General features: G+C 37.5%; 1 protein-coding gene across 1 annotated transcript in view; it reads left to right on the forward strand.

Annotated features, from left to right (window-relative positions):
* Positions 1 to 203: 203 nt before the first annotated feature.
* Positions 204 to 19,070, forward strand: part of LOC109419707 (RNA binding protein fox-1 homolog 1) — an 823,173-nt gene continuing 804,306 nt past the window's right edge. The window contains exon 1 of the mRNA XM_062853919.1: positions 204 to 388. The gene's annotated coding sequence lies outside the window, so the exon portion shown is untranslated. The remainder of the gene's footprint in view (positions 389 to 19,070) is intronic.

The raw sequence follows: 19,070 nt of genomic DNA on the forward strand, positions 1-19,070 counted from the left end.
AATAACTCGGATACCTCTAAAGAACCCAATTCAGCTGTTTATTTATAAATGCTAACTTTTTGCTCGGGTACTGCTGCCTGGCGTCTGATTTTAACTTGGCCGCGCCGCTTCAGCATGAACAGGTTGAAACCATGGCAACCAACAAACAACCATCGCAGTAAGCTTGAATAGAAATAAGATGAAAATTTTCATTGCATTGCAAAATGTAGTTCGTAACGAACGGTTTTCTAAATTTATTGTGCTAGTTTGTGATAAAATTGTGTAAAATACCTAATTATTGTGAACAGAGTTCCAGTTCGAGAAGAAAATTTTTTAAAAGTGCTCAAATCGGCGGTTAAGATTGTGTGAAAAGCAGAACTGATTTCAAAAATCGAAAAGCGTCCAACAGGTGAGGTCCATATCTTTCCTCTGAATTTAATCCACATCCTGGTGTAGAGAATGAGTTAACCATTCAAGGTCCGTGGTCGGGTCACGACTAGAGATGATCGGGTTTCGGGTTTTCAAACCCGAAACCCGAAACCGACGGGTACGGGTCGGGTTCGGGCTTGAAAATTAAAAAAAAAATGGGTTCGGGTCGGGTCCGGGTTTAAACAATAGGGCACTGCATGAAATTCGCACCTTCTCTTTCACTCTTACAGAAATTTTGTAAACAATAAGGCCAAGAAACGTCAAAATCCCATACAAAATCATATCAATGCAGTGCCCTATACCAAAATTTTCGGGTACGGATCGGGTCGGGTTTGAAAAACGTCGGGTTCAAGTCGGGTTTAGTACCAGTGTAGATAGATCAGTATTTAGAAAAATTCTTAATTTGTTATATCCTATACATTCAACAATTATTTTTTAACTCGGGTTTTGGTCGGGTTTATTGACAATAATTTTCTCGGGTTCGGTTCGGGTTCGGGTTTGATCGATGAAAATTTTTCGGGCTCGGGTCGGGTACGGGTTTGACCGAACAAAAAAATCTCGGGTTCGGGTCGGGTCCGGGTTTTGAAATTGAAAATTGTTCGGGTACGGGTCGGGTTCGGGTCTGTAAAATCTGAAACCCGACCCTCTCTAGTCACGACACCTGGATCCTGGACAGTCTTTTTTCAATCTGCTCTCATTCAATTTTGCATAACCAGTGGTTTTCCAACTAACACAGGCCGTTCATCTCTTTTTACAGTACCTAAACGTTTTTACACGAACTTTTTACGTATGGTTTCCCGAATTTTACACGGTATTTTTACTCCTAAGTGTTCTGATCATTACATTACAGCGTAACAGCTAAGTGCAGGTGTAGTTAACTGTAGTTCCATGTGATTTGAAAGGTTTCTGTGTTCGATGAAGTGGCTTGGAACGCCAGCCAAGGCTATTCTTCTTCATGGCTCTACGTTCTCAATGAAACTTGACCGGCCTCTCTTCAACGTAGTGTTCTTTGAGTTCTTTCCACAGTTATTAATTTAACCCTTTATAAGGCCGAGAGAACCAGGCACGGAATTCACTCGTTCTGCATTGGAATATAAAGTACATGTGGTGTAATGAACAAAAACGTTTTTATTTTCAAAAAATTTGATGGTCGATTTTGTCTAAATTTCAAGTTTTTGTTAACAAAGTTTAAAATGTTGTTATTTTGTGATGCGTATATTGCGGAGATTCCACCTGTTTAGACACCTGCGCGTAAATTAGTTGCGTAGATTTTTCTTGCGTAGGCCCACAGATGTAAAACCAGACCGCGTCCTGGTGAATATTTTACGCTGTGTTGTTAGATACACATTTGGTGATAGTTTTGCATTGTAAACAAACATTTATAACGCACCTACGCTAAAAATAAGCCTAATCTATTATTTGCGTCGGAATCTATGAATCTTCACAACGGGCAATATCAATCATGCTGATTTTTTGACAGGTTATTGTCCTAATATTCATGAGTTACTTGTGTGGATTTGAACTCGATTGGTCAATTATTTTGGACGATATGGCAATTTTAGTACATGCCCATTTATTATAGTACATTTTTTCAAAAGGCTGAGTTTCTAAAAGTAATGGAGCAATCAAGTTAAAATTTTGTCCACAAGTAAAAGGGACATAGGCCTTTTATTCCCCATCATTCGATTTTCAATTCGCTCACCACATCAGAATTTCGAGCTTATAAATCTTCATGCACTCACAAATGGCAGTTTTTGGAGGGACATCTTGTTCTGAAAAAGCTCACTCATATTTGTTATGGCTCAAAAAAATCATGAGTGTTCACAAAGGCCTGATGTGTCCATCAGTTAAAACAGAAGTTGTAAAAATTTTCTAAACGAGCAGAAAAAAATATATGTATAAGGTGGCAATATACCTAACCCGCCATAAATATGGAATCGCATATTGCAACACTCATACTGAATATTGCAGCACCCAAAAATGTTTGGCATCACCCTAAAATGTGATTATTTCAGGTCTTTGAGGCACAAATCATTTATGACCCCCCTAATTCTCTTTCAAAATGCAACTCGTACCCACAACCTAATTGGTTCTAGGTTTACTCCACAGACAAACAGACGTATCACTTGGAACAAATTGCGATAAAAATCATCGTCACGAAAACATAATCGCCCAATGCTAACCAGGCTGTGTTACGCAAATCACTCAGTAGGTGGCAGTAGTGAGCAAACGTCAAACAGGAACAAAAACGATGCGAGCGCCGTGAAAGAGCGATTTGCGAACTACAAAATATTTGAACTAACCGTTAAAAAGGGTAACGATGCGAAGTGAGTAGAGTGAGACGTCTGTTTGTCTGTGTTTACTCTATTTTTCCTCCTTATTTTGGGTGATGCCAAACTTTTTGGGTGCTGCAATACTGAGTATTGCAACGATTCCATATTATTGGCGGGTAGTGTAGTTGCCACTGCCTTATGAAGGGTTAAGGGCTTTCTTTGTCTGCCATTGCATGAATTTCACCGATTAGGCGTTTCTCACTGAACATTCATACCTTACCGGTCAGACTTAGGCCTGAGTATTCTCTGCTGTACATAGAAGTCGTCTCATTCTGCTCGGTCCATGGCTTCGTGTCTCCAGTTCCACTTGATCGACCCACCTTGCTCGCTGCGCGCGCACCACGTCTTCTTGTACCGGTGGGATGACTCTCGAGAACCATTTTAATCCAGTTGCTAACCGACATCCTGATAACGTAACCCGCCCATTATTGGTGATTTGATGTTGCATGAAGAAGAGGAATAAGAACGATGGTGTTTTTCAATCCTATCCCTATAACACAGGGGAAGTTTTTAAGATGCCTCTATAAAATCTAAAACAAAATCTAATTAAAAATGGTTTGATGTACGGTGTTAGACTTTGAACGGACTACAAATTAAGTACCTTATCAAGAAAAAAATGTTAAATTTAAATTTATACGTTCAATATGTAGTCCGTCCAAAGTCTAACACCGTACATCAAACCGTTTCTAATTAGATTTTGTTTTAGATTTTATAGAGGCATTTTAAAAACTTTCCTTGTGTTGTAGGGATAGGATTTTTTCAAAACACCATATTCTTCTTCTTCATGCAACATAAAATCACCAATAGTCTCCCGATTTTTGCGGTGTGGACGATGGTTGGTTCCCTCAGCAGGTGATGCAGTTCGTGATTCATGCGCCTTCTCCAAGTCCCGTCTTCCATCTGCATTCCGCCGTAGATGGTACGCAACGTCTTCCGTTCAAAAACTCCAAGGCCGCGTTAGTCCTTTGCACGTAGAGTACATGTTTCGTGCCCATAGAGAACTACCGGTCTAATCAGCGTTTTGTAGATACCGTCGTTCGGGGTGACATTGGGCCTAGAGGGTAACATTGGTCCATCGCTCCCACGGATTCAATATAAGTCAGAGAATCCGACGGTGGATGCAAAGTATCTTAGAATTATGTATTCTAGTAGTCTAGCACACAATATGCATTCCCGTGGTTTTCTAAACGTGCGGAATGGTGGCCTATGTCACCCCACTTTGGCCCAATGACACCCCGCACGACGGTAGTTAACTTCGTTTGACGGCGAACTTCGTTCGATCGTAGAGTTCTGCGGAGTCCAAAGTAAGCTCGATTTCCTGCCACAATGCGCCTCTGAGTTTCTCTGCTGGTGTAGTTGTCGGCGGTCACCAGATAGCCCAAGTACATGAATTCTTCAACCGCCTCGATTTAATCAATCAATCATATAAATTCGGGGTGGCGGGCGCGGTGATTCCTCCCTGGAGCCCTTTGCCATCATGTACTTTGTCTTCGACACATTAATGACTAATCCGATTCGCCTGACTTCACTCTTTAGTCGAATGTACGTTTCCGCCATCGTCTCAAATTTACGAGCAATAATATCAATATCATCAGCGAAACCAAGCAGCTGAACAGACTTCGTGAAAGTCGTTCCACTCATGTTTATTTATCCCCACTCTCCCTATTACACCTTCTAACGCAATGTTGAACAGCAAGCATGAAAGACCATCACCTTACCGTAACCCATTGCGAGATTCGAAGGGACTCGAGAGTGTCCCTGATACTCGAACTACGCACATCACTCAATCCATCGTCGCCTTGATCAATCGTATCAGTTTATCCGGGAATCCGTATTCGTGCATAATCTGCCATAGTTGTTTTCGATCGATTGTATCATACGCCGATTTGAAATCGATTAACAAGTGATGTGTGGGCACGTTGTATTCGCGGCATTTCTGCAACCTGGCGGATGGCGAGCATCTGGTCCGTTAAAATGGAAATGAACCTAGTTACACCCCATAATAAGAGACCAAATCCAAATTCATTACAATTCTAATACATATGCCGGAAGGACAGTCATAAATTACCATTTTGTAATCTAAAACAAACATTTTGACATTACTTTTCGAAGTATTAATCAATTTCCTTAATTTTGGGGTGCCCCTTCACCCTCTAAGACTTTTATTCAAAAAGTTTCCGAACAAAATCCGAAAAAAATTAAATTAAGCATGAGCATAAAAAAAAAGAAAAAAAAATTGAATTGAGTTCAAAAACTCAAGAAAATAAAATCTTGCCGCACTCGAAATGTTGTCCAATCTTACTCTATGCTCACTTGTAAAACTGTGAAAATAACTTGAAAAGATGCGTTCAATTTTAGCGTGCATGCTACATAGACTCACGACACGCGACAAGCTTTCACGTACAGCATTGTCCATTCTCAGTCCCAATCCTTCTACTTTTAACTTTGTCACAATGCTCTGTCTGCACGCAACAGCTGATGAAGAGCTTTTCCCACCCTCTACGGGTGGCTCATCGTTGTCATGTCACTACTAGGTATGCTGTCGTATTTTAGCTAGCTTAATGGCAACTTTATGATCACACCACAGTCACACGGTGTCAGATTTTTCTTCTTTATTTTCTCATCTTTACTTAGTTAGGCCGATGCAAATATTATTTTTCTTTTATGCCCGAGACCTCTCATTGGGTACGAGGGGGTAGACAAAAACAAATAAGGAACAAACAAAAAAAACTATTGAAAATTTGAAAATTATAATCACTATTGGAAACATATTTGTCAACTATTGAAAAATTGTTTGCTTGAAAACATTTTTTCTATTGAATATAGAGTCATTGGCCACCATGTTTTTTTTTCGCCCCTTCAATATTTTGAGATTTTTGAAGGGGGTGGTGACATAAAACAAATTAAATATTTGCATCGGCCTTATTTCCCCTTAGCAGTTCCATTTGTTGGTAGATGCCCTATGTATTACTTAATCATCCCGTTCTTTCATAAAGTGAACATGACGGGCTTGGTGGTCTAGTGGCTACCGCTTCTGATTCGTATGCAGAAGGTCATGGGTTCAATCCCTGGCCCGTCCTTTTCATCCTACTTTGTATCTTTCTATCCACTTTCTCTCACTCTTTCTTCTCTACATATACAACTCATGTATATTCATATGTTCATAGCCATCGCTAGAACCAGAAACGAATTGAAAAAAGTCGTTTCCCTCCCTTCCAACTTCCACTCACAGCACAGTGTAGGGGTGGTGGGGGTAAAGTGGACAACCTAAGCATTTTGGTCGTTTCCCGCGGAAATGCGGCAAAATTCATCTGCTTTTCCGAGTAACATGGAAGGTAATGCTATACTCTACAAATCTTGTAAGGGGTTGCCTTTAAAAAATATTGTTTTCTTTGATTATTTTCTTCACCAAATCGTGCATCAAAATAGTGTGTAAAAAATTGGTGGGGGTAAAATGGACACTCGATGGGGTAAAATGAACAAGTCGTTAAAAGTTATATAACAGCATATTGTTTCTATGTTTTCAAATACAAACTATCAAATTTCATACGATACCTTTATTTTGTTGTTTTCAAACTTTCAATACAAACTTTGAAACACACTTAAATAATTATTGTAAAAATAGTGTAAAAAACAAGCACTGTTTTGGATGAAAATTATATTTTGTGGATATAAAATATTTTTTTATAACTTTTTACTTCAACTATCTCACGATAGCTATGACGGCTGATGATTCTGGAGTTTGCAAAAAAAAAGGAAATTTTGGTGAAATTTGAACCGATTGTCCATTTTACCCCCACTGTCTGATTTTGTTAAAATTATTTCAAAAACTTTTTTTTACAAAACTTAAATTTTTTTTTCGGCCAAATACATTCTTCTACGTGGACTTTATTGGTTTAGGGTGTAAAACTTGTTATAATTTGAAAATAGCTTACGAGAAAACCTTAGCAATTATAAGCAGATTTTACATCATTTCCGATTTTTCACGTGATTTTTAAAGTTTTTGTCATCTTGAAGAGGTTTATGTGATTTTAATGTTCATGATCAGCCAAAGTATAATGATTCATGCTTGGGCATAAGCTTCAATCGTTGAAACCTTTTGAAAAACAATTAAAGCCATGAAACTGTACCCTGTCCACTTTACCCCCACCACCCCTATATATATCGCCTATAAGTTATGCAACCAAAGCGTGCTGTGCCGCTTGACCTTATTCACCTTATTCACCACACAATCTATCGCGAACACTATAAAGAACCCTATCCATGGATCGCATCACCGACCCAACGGTGACTCCCAGATCTCCCATCCTTTCCGTCTAACAAATACCCCAGTCCGTGCGGGTTGTGGGGACGCAGAGTGCTCTCGGTCTCTAGTAGCAACAACCAGTACACTCTAACATTCCTTTCCCTTCCCAGCTGACTATAAGGACTTGGCCGGCGCCGTTATTGATCAAATATGCATGAGCTGCTAAAATTGCACTTTGAGAATAAGTGGAATGTCCCAGCCCCTTATTCAGTTGGATCACAGTGCAACTGGTACCAGTTCAGATCAATCACGGAGGAGCAACATGTATAGTCAGAATTGATCGTTTTTTTTTGATCGTTTGATCGTTCTTTCATAAAGTGAACAATAATGAACTATGGATAGCCGGTTGAGTTCATCTCTCCAATGAAAATTAGAAGCACGTATGTTTGCCGCATTCTCGTTTGACTATGGCTCGTCTGTTTTTTTTTATGTGATAAGCTTAAAATGAAATGATCATTGACTAACCGTTTCGTTGCTGGCCAATCCGGTATCTGTCGGCGTGGGCATCAAGATTGATGATAATGGAAGCCATTGCAAATGGAAAATAGCAACTTCTAGAGCAAAGAATGGGTAAAATTTGACAACAAGAAAATGACCTTTTTATGTAAACCAGTGGTTCTCATCCTGCGGCCCTCCAAGCCTTGAGATGCGGCCCGCGGAGTACTTTTCGACGTACAGAAATTTTTGAACGATTTTTTGGAATAACTCGTTCAGTTTCTTTAGAAATCGAACAAAACAGTTTAGCTGATCAATTTTCACAGTGTTAAACACAAATAAAATGTTAAAAATACAAAAAGAACAATCCGTTCCGGTAAGATTCGAACTCACGACTCCGAAATACATATTCCGGCGTCGTATAGCTAAGCCACAAAACCAGTCACGAAAAAAATAGTTCTGGTGCCACGGTGCCACTGTAGCTGAAATATCTCAAATAACTTTAGAAGAAATTCCTGGAGCAACAAAATATATTCGGAAAACTACAAACAAGATTCCAGGATGAATTACAGCAACGCCTGAGGAAAATCAGAAACTGTCAGAAATAATTGTAAAGAATCTCAAGCAGAAAAAATCCGAAGCATCTTTAGGATAAATTTCGATAGCAGCATAGGAGCATTCCTGGAAGCACTTTGAGAAATATTTATGAAACATTTTGGTTTATGTTGAAGTTCATAGAAAAATTCAAGATATTATTAAAAGACTTTTATAAAAATCTTTAGCTGCAACTCCAGAAGGGACTTATGGAAATATTTCACTAAAATTTTCTAAAAACTCCAAGAAAATTTCTAGAGAAGCTTCAGGAAAAATCCGGAAGCATTTCTAGAAGAAATACTTGGAAAAGATTCATGAAAAATTCGTGAAGTAACTTCAGAGCAATTCCAAAGGTAAATCCAAGAAAAGTTCTTGGAGGCGTTCCAAGGGGATTCTACAAATACTAACAGAAACTCCAGAATTTTTTTTTGAATAAGCAATTTCAAGATAAGCTGTTAAAGAAATTGCTTGAAAATCTACTGGACCAAGAATAAAGTTCAAAAGAAGATCCAGCATTTTTGGAGCGATTCAGAAGAAATTCATATAAAAGTTGCACGAGAAATTTCTGAAGTGGCTTCAAGGCAATCTCGAATCTCCTAAGGCGACTCCTATTTTTTTGTTTAAATTTCAATTTGAAACTCGAACATTTTTCTAAAGCAAGCCTATGAATCTAAATTATGTTTTGTTTTCCTTAAAATACAAAAAATCTTAAAGTTCTGCTAAATATATTGTAGAAGCACAGTTATTAGTCAATTTTTGTCACTTATCGAAAAATAAAAACTACATGAAGCAAGTTTGACCCTTACACAAGTTCTGAACGGTTTAGCTTTTCAATAAATGTGTTGTAAAATGGTTCTTTTTGTTGTTTTTGTTCATCGATATTCTATACGGCCCGCCGGTCGATCCGGAATTGTAAATTTGGCCCGCAGTATCCTTCAGCCTGAGCACCACTGATGTAAATAAACGATTTTCTCCTTATCTCACCAAGCGCCTCTACAATTGGCTTCTTAAGAGGTATTGAGATATTCCCCTATTCTGAATCTGCATGCCAAACTGAGCCGAAAACCAAATTTTCATGAATTTTGGTGTTCGGGAACCTATTTAAAATTCAATTTGAAGTTTGTATGGGAGCGATTTGTCGAATCACCCCTCGTCGCATTTTGTACAGCGCGGAGCTGTCAAGCAGTTGCCCAGCTGTCAAATGGTGATCTCAAAAAATATCTTTGCAATTAATTTTAGGTACCAAAATGAAGTTCTAAAAATTTGAAAAAAATCATAGTGGTTTAGAAAAAGGGGCTCTTTGGTATAAAAATAAAAAATCAATACATTTTTCAAAATTTGAAAACCCAATTAGGGGTCATCCGGATTAGCCTATATGAGTCGGTGATTCTTGTGTTTGATATCACAGGCGCAACACTGACATAATTTTCATCTCATATATTTTAGGATCCTTATTATTTAGACAGTTGGTGTCCACGACAAAGTTGTTTGGCTGGTCAAGAACTTTCAATTGATTTCAATATGAGTTCAAATCCTTCCACTAGGAGGCGGCAGAGGGCATACACATTTTTAGTTTCGTTTATATCAGGATACTGAATAATTAGAAATATTGTTGGTTCGGTAGTTATTTGGTAGATCAAGGACTTTCAGTTAAATAGCCGTTTGGATTTTTAAAAAATCTCAAATTTTGACTGATAGTTCCTCAACTTGTTATCTGTAATTGCTACAAATTTTGACAAAGATGGAGCGCTTCAAGCAGAATACATCTTTTTGACTTTTTTGGATCAAGTGAATCAAATCAATTTTTGAACATTTAATGACTAATATATTGGTCTTTGATTACCATTAAATTTTAATCCGAATACAATAGGGGGATTCACTTAACAGCGTAAACTGATTAAACTGATTAAACGTCGCGATTAACGAAGCAATCTTTGATTATTTCGTTCGTAAAATCATGAAACATTTCAAATAAGCAGAAAATCATGGCTTACGCAACAATTTAATCTGTTTAGTGAATACCCCTAATATTTATTTATTTATTTATTTCATTTGATAATTTTAACTGACCTTTTAGGTCTTATTAAAATGTAATCTTAATACTAGCTAACAATGACAACGTATAAGACCAGTTTAACAATAATATTCAATTTGACAAACAAGATACACAAACATGAGTAACACATTTAGGCATACATTCAATTGAAATCATCAGTACAAAACAAATAAACTACGCAGAAACTATTGATTACTTTAACAATGATTTGGTTTCCAAACATCGTAACGATTTACAAACTCTCTAAACTTCAAGTGCCAGGTTGCATCGCTAACGATTTCCATTTTCTTTCCAAAACAACTTTGAAAGATATATAATCTGCTTCGCGTTCTCTATGCATCGACACAAGTCTCCTTACCCTAACTTTACTATTATCAACAATACTCAAACACTCACATACAAGCTAATACATATGTATGTCAAAAGTGAAAAAAGTTCCAGCTTGTAGAACACTTTTTGAGAAATTCTAATCATTTACCAGTTTTTGCGAAATGGAAACTAGCGTCTTCTAGTGGCGAAATCTCGTATCTAATGACTTACCAAACAATTTTGCCGAAGAAACCGTCATTCTAAGTAATCAGCGTCCTGAGATATGTATTTGAAATTTTAAATTTGTAAGACCCTGGCCAAGTTCGCAGGGGTTGACGGTATTAAAGTGAAGGAGTTTCATTTTGATTATTGTAATGTAGTGTTCTTTAGTGAAACATATCACCTTTTTAACACTTTAATGCGCCTCCAACGGTTCATCACGAACCGGCTGCTGCAGATGGAGTATAGCTGATCATATGTATCAGACATGCTCGATAAACACGGAGGATCCGCCAGGGCTCAGTAGAGTCTATTCCCAAGCAATAGTTCCAAGTCGGTTGGATTTGAGAAGGTTTTGATGATTGTTACAAATCCTAATAAAAGTATTATAGGATTTGTGACAGGTTTTGGAACCTTTTACAGCCATCTGACTTCAAAATGTTGTTTGGGCTCTATTTCCCACGTTTCTCGGTTGATTTTTATTACATAGTAATTTATTAATGTCATAGTCGCTTTTTCGAATTTTTACAATGTTAGTTGGTCATATTTTCTTTAAATAAAGCAATAAAAATCGACCGAAGAATCAATAGTGGGAAGGAGATTTGCAGCACTTAATTGTGCTGATAGATTCAAAGCTAACGTGCGAACACTTAAACGCATTGTTGACGTCAATGCGTTCGACGTGACATTTTGGACAAAAACTGACTGCTTCATATTAACTGAACAACGTTACTTGTGTATGACTAGGTTGACATTTCTAAGCTACGCTTGAGAAAATGACATGGTTCATCTAGGTAGGACCGATAGGACAATTGAACGAATTTGAATATTTTTAATAGTATTTGTAGCAGGATGAAAGTTGACATGAAATCTTTATTATTTTAAAATTTTATTGCAATCAACTGACCAACTTGGCGTATTTTTGATTATCTCTTAGATGTTCAGAAGTTCAGTTACATGTTTCTGTGGATTTTGGACCGATGACAATTTAAGGGCCCAAGAGATGAACACAAGTAGAAAACGATTAGCGAAATCAAGAAAACAATTTGACACAGGATCGACTATATTTTAACAAACAGGGTTCGATTGATTCGATGAAAAAAAAAACAACATACGACATCTGACTTAACGAGAACAAAAACATATTTAACCATACCACAAAATCAAACAAGAAGACAAACACAAACCGTGTGACCATAACACTGCATAGGCAAATCCTGACTGACTGACCAATTGAAAACTTTCCAATCTTCTACCGTGACTTTCTGAGTCAGTTGCAACAGTGTCTTAATGGATATCATTTCCGCGTACGGCTGGCAAACTGCTTCTGAAAGATTACGTACTCTTTTCTATCTTCGGGTCTAGTGTAGAGGTTTCAACTCTATTCAGAGTGCAGCTAGAAACCTAGCAAAAAAAAAATGCACTTACATGAAATATATAGACATTGAGCTCAACACAATCAGAAAAAATAAAGAACATTTTCAAATTGGAGTTAGGTATGAATTTTGTGATTTGGTAAAAATAATGTTAGCGGTCGCTGGCTTGGAGTATCTACCAATTTCTGAAAACAGAGAAGTTCCTTTTCGGAATTTCGTAGTTAACCTCCTGAAGTAATTTCTGTCTTAACCCGGACATGAATTTTTGGCTAAATTTTTCTTTAATATTTTATTGGACGGGACTTATTTAGTAATGTCCAAGGTTCGAAAAACACTGAATCTTGGCAAGTTTTCTACAAAAATTCCTAGAGTTTCATGGTGATTCTGAAATCTGTTTTTTTTTTGCGGAATTTGCAAAAATACATCACTTCCCTGTGGATAAAAATTTGATTGAATTTTGTAGTTAGTAGAATCTCGTAAAGAAAATCATTGGTTTTGTAGACTGTGTTACTTGTAGAACTTCTGTCGAATCGATTTTTGTTGAATTCTGGTAGAATTATCCCAATATGTAAACTTTTGTTTGTCAGGGTAAAATTTATCTTTGATTTCCAATCGGATTCGGAGCATTCGTTGAGAGGGGAGTAGCGAGAACAGTTAATAAAGGCTTTCTTGGTAGAATTTTGGGAGGATATTTTTTACTAGAAAACTTGAAACTTTGCAATCCTATGGAGGACATTGTTGTTGAAATCTACTGAATTTTCACGGCTGTGGTGTGGCCTGAAGCTCCAATCATAAGTTTCTAATAAAGTAATACTTTTCTACATACCTTTTGCTCAAAGTCAAGAACATTTGCCTAACATTTTTTATGTAATGATTCCTATTTAATAAAAAAAAAAAACTCCCTTAAATTTAATTTCTATTGGTATGTATTGGTGATTTATTTAATCAATAGATTATGTCAATTTTTTTGTGCGATTGTGGAATCAAGTTCAGTTCTAGGCCTGCTGGCGACGGAGATAGTCGAGTGACTCCGTAGCTTGAAGGAATAGAAGCGCCCGTCTAGCGAATTGGGAGTCGTGAGTTCGAGTCTCACCGGAGTACGTGGATTTCTTTTCATAATTTCAAATCTCAATTTGTTCATCGAGCACGTGTTCTGTTGTGCACATGGATGTCAAGGCATTTTCAACAGTGCAATGGATTATGTTAGAATCAAATTACTCAATTTGTATCTACACAAAAAATCAAAATTTTCTTGCAGTTCTTTCGAACGATCTTTTGCGACGTACTATAGATTTTATTGCAGGATTTCTACCATAATGTTGGTTATAATTTTTCTAACATAATGTTGGTTATAATTATTTTAAAAGATTCGTCAAGAATGCTCCTTTTTGGAGCTGTTTCAGGGAACAGAAAATTCCATTCTATGAACTTTTTACCCAAAACTTTTTATTCCAATTTCAAAAACTTACCTGTTTGCAACATTTTTAATCTCTTGGTTGATGTGGAAGTTGGATTTTTAGTCATGGATTAATAATATGTAGTTAAAATCGGTTTTGACATTAGAATTGATCTTCATTTGGAGTGCAACAAAAACCATACATAGTTAAAAAAATCAGGCTTTTTATGAGTTTGAGTCATCAAAATCATATATTTTTGTATTGGCGTGGATTGGATGGCCTCGGCGCGGATTTCAAATGGCTTGGCGCGGATTTTGCGGTTTACAAATCAACACTTTTGTAACATCCCTGCATTTATGTGCCGGGAATAGTAGTTTACGTAACAAGGTGCAGAATGAAGATTTTTACAGCACGAGTCGTACACTTATCCAACGAGGCTTGCCGAGTTGGATAATTACGACGAGTGCTGTAAAAATCGAGTTCTGCACCGAGTTGCGTACAACGTTTTTTGCAATTTCGTATATTACCATTTGAAGATAGTTTTTAACTAAACTTCTTCATAAAGCTGCACACTGATGTTTAAGCCATGTTTAAAAAAGTCTGATCATAGCAGGTTATACTGTGCAGTTGTCACAATTTTTCAAACCTGCGTCCAGAAAGCATCAAGAAGTTAATCAAAACTGAAAACAGTGCTGTAATGGTTCATTACGCAACGCAAATCAGTGCTGTAATGAACCATTACAGCACTGTTTATTTGGTGTGGGAAAGTAGGCCTTTTCCTGTGAGATTTGCGTGAGGTAAAACAGCCTATTACGATGAGAAATTGCAAAAAAAAACATTGAAAATAACCTTTTTTTATTTCCAAGGGAAATGAAGGAGAATGTTTAGTAGGTACGTTTGTAATTTTCAGTCTACTGAATTTTAGATTCCGTAATGAATTCTTTCAGAAATTCCTGAAGAATTCAGTGGCGATTCCCTAACCTCAAAACTACCTGTTCAACGAATGCAAATTCTTGATTTCTCACAATAAATTGGCTTATTATTTGTGGAAAACGACGATAATAGTCGTTTCCGCTCATTTTCAATTTGATTCTGATGCTCAATTCTCTACAAATGCAACTTTTAGGGTCGTTGAACAGGTGAAAAGTGGGATTCCGAGACGCCACTGGAAGAATTAAAGCAAATATTTGAGAAAACTATATAGTTCAAGTTTTTTTAAAGTTTAAGCATTCATGGTCAGTTAGCTGCAGTTTTTTCGATAAGAGCCAAAACATATTTGGTAGGACGGAGATCGCAAGAAATTCCTTGGCCTATTTCGATGCGTAGAAAATCCAGGCTAAGAATCGCTCAAGTAATGAACGAGCTTTGCATTTTTCTTAACCCCAGCTGTGCAAAATTTCTGGACCAATCCGGTCATAGAAAAATATTGCACTGAATTCAAACTAATCCGTTTGCGGAGCATACCTAGCATATATTTGTGATATCCCAGAAGAAATTGTAAAAGTAACTCCTGGGGGAATCAAAAGGAACTCCTGGCTATATCTGAGATAAAATCTTCAAAGTAACTTCTACAAGAATCCCAGAAAAAAATCCTGGAGAATCCCAACAAGAACTGCGAAGGGAATCCGAGGAGGCAGTTTTGGAGAATTCCAGAAAGAATATCTTGAGAAATTTTAGAAGGAAATACTAGAGGAAATGAAGAAATCCCGAAAGAACCAGTGGAAAAATCTTTACAGGAACTCTGAATAGAATCCATGAAGAAACTTCTGGTGGAATCTTAAAATGAACACCTGGAAAGATGTGGAGCGGATCTGGTGTGATGGTGCAAGCACGTGACTACCACGCCGAGGACCTGCGATCGAGCCCCACTCCCGACAAACTCGCAAAATGTGAGTTCTTTCGGAAGGGAAGTAAAGCGTGGGTCCCAAGACAAGGGCTCAAAATCTCGTTAATACATAAAAAAACACCTGGGGGAACCCCAAAGGAATTTCTAGGGTAATCGCAGAGCTAATGTAATTTCGGATAGAATGCAAGAAAACAGGTATCTCAGGATATCCTGCTGGAATCCCTGAGAGAACTGTAGAAGTAACTCTAAAGGAAGTTCCAGGAAGAATCTAAGGAAAAAAAACTCGAACAGTAATCCCAGAAGAAACTCTTAGCGGAATAGGCGAATTTGACGGAAGTTAACGATCACTCTTTTCTCTGGTGGCAGGAATGAGAACCCTATGAAAAGAGTGACTACGCCAAAATTTGCCATGGCGCAGCATAGGCAAAGTGCACTTTTTTCACTTTTGCATATCGAATTCCGCATCGTAATAGCAGCAAGTGCCAAAAATAGGTGCTCTTGCCCAAATGGTCCCAGACCCTATAAATCTCTTTTTAAAAAATCTTTAAAATCATGATAACATTCATGTACGCTAAAACTTTTCCCTTCAACTCAATAGAACGATTCCTGCTATTTTTGTCACATGAATTACAAAAGGAAAATTTTAACAGCACTTTCATCTAAAACTTAAAAAAAATCTATCAATTTGGCATAAACTAATCCAAAGGTTCAATGTTGCCGTGAGTTACTAAACTGACTCTGAGAAATATTCTGCGAAAATCATGGATCAATCGAGAAGTCTATTATAAATTATACTAGGAACATATTTAAGTAGGTATTGCATAGATTGAAAAAATAGTGTAATTTTTAGTGACATGTAATGCACATATTTGGAGCGTGAGATATCACAGAAGTTTACATAACATATCATATAAATGTCAGAGAATATTGTGTAGACTTTTATTATATGTCATGAATACATATAACACAAATTTACTTGATATATCATGTAAATCATCATAGCACGAAGTTTACATAAAGTAAAACCTTATTAGTTATTTTGAAAACCGATTATTTTTTCTCGGGATTTGACCAGAAATATGTACTTCCACAAATTCCCTGATATTAGCTTCAGAAAATTCTGTTGAAATGCTATCAGCGGCGTCATGGTCGCGATTTTTTCCGCAGTCACGTTCCCAGATTGTGAACAATCCTCGGTACTCACTAACCAGGGTGTTTACTACCTGGAAAAACCTGGAAAACCGGGAATCCTCAGGGAATTTTATTTAACATGGAAAACCCTGGAATACCTGGAAGGATCGTTAGCTTCCGTTGGATTTACCTATAGGTAAATCCAACGGAAGCTAACGATCCCTCCGCATCTGGTGGCAGGAATGAGAACCCTATGAAAAACGTGGCTCCGCCAAAATTTGCCATAGCACAGCATAGGCAAAGTACACTTTTTTCACTTTTTCGTATCGAATTCCGCATCGTAGAGAAAAAAACGAGCACTTTTTGGAAAGAAAATTTACTCCTCTTTCAGATGCGCTTAGATCCGGTAGGTACTTACGAACATTTTATGTGATTAATTTGAGGAGCTCTTGCTATGCCTCCGGAGGGCGATCTTCCGGATTTTTTGTTAGTTGGCCAATCCGGTGTCTGTCGCCGTGATCATCGAGATTGATGATATTAGAAGCCATTGCAAATGGAAAACAGCAACTTCTAGAGCAAAAAATGAGTAAAATTTGACGACAAAAAATTGACTTTTTTATGTAAACAAACGATTTTCTCCTTATCTCACAAAGCGCCTCTACAATTGGGGGTAATCTGGATTCACCTATAGCAAGTATTGAATTTTACTACTTGTAGATCTACACAGAAGTAGTATCTGCAGAGTTTACTACATTGAATGAATCTGGTGGTTGAAATTAAGGACAAACGTCTTGAAATCCCGCTTCAACTGTGCATCAGAACTTCAGATGCACAAATCTCAAGAAGCAAGCTGCACACAACAGTGCATTTTATTATTATATTCTTGCTCACTTGTAATAAGCTTAAAATGAGAAGCTCAGGTGCGCTGGTTTTGTTTACGAAGAGATTTGTGCCCTCGAAATCGTGAGTTGGTACATAAGTAGGCCATTGTGGCGGCCATATTGGGATTCTAACAAATCTGCCCTTAATATAGAAATACTGTTACAAGGACTTTTTTCAGAATTTCCGTCATGGTTACTTTTTGGAACTTCTTGAGAAATACCCCGCACAGGATTCCTTCCGTGTTTCAACTTGCAATTTTTCTTGTTTCTTCTATTTTTTTCCGGAGATTCTTCCGGATTCCTTGTGGCATTTTTCCAAGATTCGAATAGTTCTTTCCTGGTTTCTTAATTGAGAGTCTCTCGAGATTCCTGAATTTCTACCAATTTCTGCTGGAGTTTTTCACGGGGATCCTACAGATTTTTTCCAGAATTTCTTCCAGAGGTTTTTTTTCCGGTATTGCTCTCAGAGTCCCTCGTGGGCGACGCCCTGAGGGTTTTCCCTGAGGGGCGACGCCAAGTTTTTTCCAAAGAAATTTTCGCGAGATTTTTTCCTTGATTAACTCCGAGAACTCCACAAGAGTTTCTCTCAAGAAATATCGCAAATGTTTTCACAGAATTTCTCCTAAAGTTTCTCTCTGGATTCCTCTTGGAGATTTTCTGCGGTTTCTTCCTGTGGTTATCATGAGAATTCTCCAGAACATCTTCCCGAGATTTGTGCAGGAGTTATTGCTGGGATTTCTATAATTTTTCCTGTAGATGTTCCTCCAGAGATTTCTTCCGAAATTTTCTCCTGCAACTTCTTCAAGAAATTTCCGTGAGTTTCCGAGAGAATTTCTGCAGGAGCTTTAGTTGGCATTTTTCTTCCAGTTTCTCCCAGTCCTCCTCTCAGAAGATTCCTTCCAGCGTTGGCCCTGGGATGTCTCACAGAGTTTTTTTTTTTTCAGAATTAATCCTGAGCTTTCTTTTAATTTTTTGCGCCCTTTGAGATTTTGGCAGGAGCTCTTGATGATATTTCTCATGAATTTCTTCCCGTGATTTCTTCGGAGCTTTTCCTCGTAGTTGTTCACCGCATTTCTAGCAGTGATCCTCATGAGATTATTTTTTACTGCTTTTATCGGAATTATTCCCAGAGATTTTCACAAAATCTCTACCGGAAATCGTTCCAAATTGTGGATGCTCATTTTTTTAGATTTCTTTTATAGTTGCTCCAAGAGTTCTTGCAGGGAGTTTTTCTCGGAATGTCTGTCTTCTAAGATAACTTGCAAAAATGTTTGTAAGATATTCCTGGAGAAATATCCGTAGAAATCCAGGTGAAATCTTGCGATAAACTCCTCAAAGATCTATTGGAAAAACTCGAGAGGTAGTTTAGAAGAATTCCTGAGAAAAACTGGTTCATCTCGGAAAATAAATTCAAGGAGTAATCCTGGCAGGAACTATTGCGGAAATTCAAGCAGAAACCCAAGCAGGAACGAACCCTAAAAACATCTAAAAGAAATCCTAGGAGGAACTGCGAGTGGAATCCCACGAGGATATCAAAGAAAAGCATCGGAAAGCTCTCTAGAAGAAATTCCTGGAAGAACTACTGCAAGCACCTCACAAAAATCGCGAGATAAATTGTTGAAAAGCTACCCGGAAAACAATTTAGAGTAATTTCTGAAGTAACTTTGCATATATTTCTGAACGTTCTTCGGGAGCAATTCAGCGAGAAACTTGGGAAAACCTCTGAAAAAATCCCAGTAAAGACCCGTATTAGTATCTGTATAGTTTTTAAAAAGCATA

This window comes from Aedes albopictus, chromosome 2, assembly GCF_035046485.1.
Source record: "Aedes albopictus strain Foshan chromosome 2, AalbF5, whole genome shotgun sequence".
NCBI lineage: Eukaryota > Metazoa > Arthropoda > Insecta > Diptera > Culicidae > Aedes > Aedes albopictus.